General features: G+C 39.6%; 1 pseudogene; it reads left to right on the forward strand.

Moving 5' to 3' along the window:
* Positions 1-665: 665 nt before the first annotated feature.
* Positions 666-1,259, forward strand: LOC128584366 (60S ribosomal protein L12-like; annotated as a pseudogene).
* The last annotated feature ends 793 nt before the right edge of the window (positions 1,260-2,052 follow it).

The raw sequence follows: 2,052 nt of genomic DNA on the forward strand, positions 1-2,052 counted from the left end.
TGCCTAAAGTTGTGAAGGGCACAATAAATGTAAGCGGTGTTAGTATTGAGAAAGAGCCCTGGTTCTGGACTTGGCTCAGCCCTGAGGTAGTTGTCTATCTGTGGGGAAGTTTCAAAAACTTCCTGAACTTTAATTTTCCTATCAGTAAAATGGGAAGATTACATTTAAATTTAGACATTCAGTAGTTCTGGCAGAAGACTAATAGACTAGCTTTCATTCCTTCTTGGTAGATGAGAGACTGCTAATAGTCATACATTACATATAGTGTTATTTGGTATTACTCTATTGCAATTTCAGTAGTATTTGTGTTAAAATATACACTCTTTAGTGTGCATTTACAATGTGTCGTGCATGGTCCCAAGCCTATTATTATCATATTGTCTCATTTCAGTCTTCACTTATCTGTACTGACGTCTGAAGAAACAAAGATTAACATGTTAAGTATCATAGCCACAATGCACATTTGGGTCCTACTGGTTACCAATTTAGTACTTTCAACCACCATCCTCTACAAGACTTAGTTATTTCTATAATAAATAAAACAGGTGTATTCTCTAATACTAAATCAAACTCTGTCAATTTCTTTATAAAGATAGATGGGGACATCAAAAAGTTAATGGAAAATGGAATTAAAAGGTAAAAATAAAAAGTAAAGCTTTAGGCTTTCAGCTCAGAGGAGGCCAAGGTGCAACTTTCTTTGGTTGTCCCAAATCCTGGTTCATACGACACCACATGCCTCCACCATGCTGCCTAAGTTCAACCCCAACAAGACCAAAGTCGTGTACCTGAGGTGCACCAGTGGCGAAGTCGGCCATGTCTGCCCTGGACCCCAAGATCGGCCCCCTGGGTCTGTCTCCAAAAAAGTTTGGTGATGACATTGCCAAGGCAACCAGTGACTGGAAGGGTCTAAGGATTACAGTGAAACTGACTATCCAGAGCAGACATGCCCCGACTAAAGTGGTACCTTCTGCCTTTGCCCTCATCATCAAAGCCCTCAAGGTACCACCGAGAGATAGAAAGAACAGAAAAACATTAAACACAATAGAAATATCACTTTTGATGAGATTGTCAACATTGCCATACAGATGCGGCACTAATCTCTAGCCAGAGTACTCTCTGGAGCCATTAATGAGATCCTGGGGATGGCCCAGTTGGTCTTCACCTATTGAAGACCAGATGGCTGCAATGTTGATGGCTGCCACCCTCATGACATCATAGATGACATCAACAGTGGTGCTGTGGAATGCCCAGCTGGTTAAAAAGTACAGGGAAAATCTTTCAATAAAGGATCATTTAACATCCAATGGGGGGAAAAAGTATAAACTTTATTTCCCAGTGTAAGCTCCATCAAGTTCAAGGCATTTTTATAAACAACGATACCAGCCTTTGAGTCTATCCCTAAAGGACTAAAGGTCTTGGGAATTTAACCATATCAATGCAATCTTTTCTACATTATTAATTATTACATTATTTATTTTATTTATTTGCAATTTTTGGCTGGGTTTGAACCCGCCACCTCTGGCATATGGGGCCAGCACCCTACTCCTTTGAGCCACAGGTGCTGCCCATGGGTTCCCTTTAAAGACTTTTTAAGATTTGGAAACAAAAGAAGTCAGCAGGGCCAAATCAGGACTGTAAAGTAGATGCTTAATGATTTCCCATCTAAACTCTCACAAAATTGCCTAAGTTTGAAGAGAAGAATGAGTACTATCCTTATGGTAGAGGAGGACTCCCTGATGAAGCTTTTTGGAGTGTTTTTCTGCTAAAGCTTTGTCTTGTTTTATCAAAATACTCTGATAATAAGTAGGTGTTATTGTTCTTTGGGTTTCCAAGAGGTCAACAAGCAAAATGCTTTGAGCATCCAAAAAAACTGTTGCTATGAATTTGTTCTTTTTTTATTTCAAAATATTAAGGTGGTACAAATATTTTTGTTATATAGCTTTCGTCAGGGGTATGAATGTGCCCATCAACTGAATTGTGTGCACTCTATCCATGAGGTAGGGTTTTGCTCTGCTCCTCTTCCCTCTACCGTGCCACATGATTTCCAATGAC

The sequence above is a fragment of the Nycticebus coucang genome, chromosome 4 (assembly GCF_027406575.1).
Source record: "Nycticebus coucang isolate mNycCou1 chromosome 4, mNycCou1.pri, whole genome shotgun sequence".
NCBI lineage: Eukaryota > Metazoa > Chordata > Mammalia > Primates > Lorisidae > Nycticebus > Nycticebus coucang.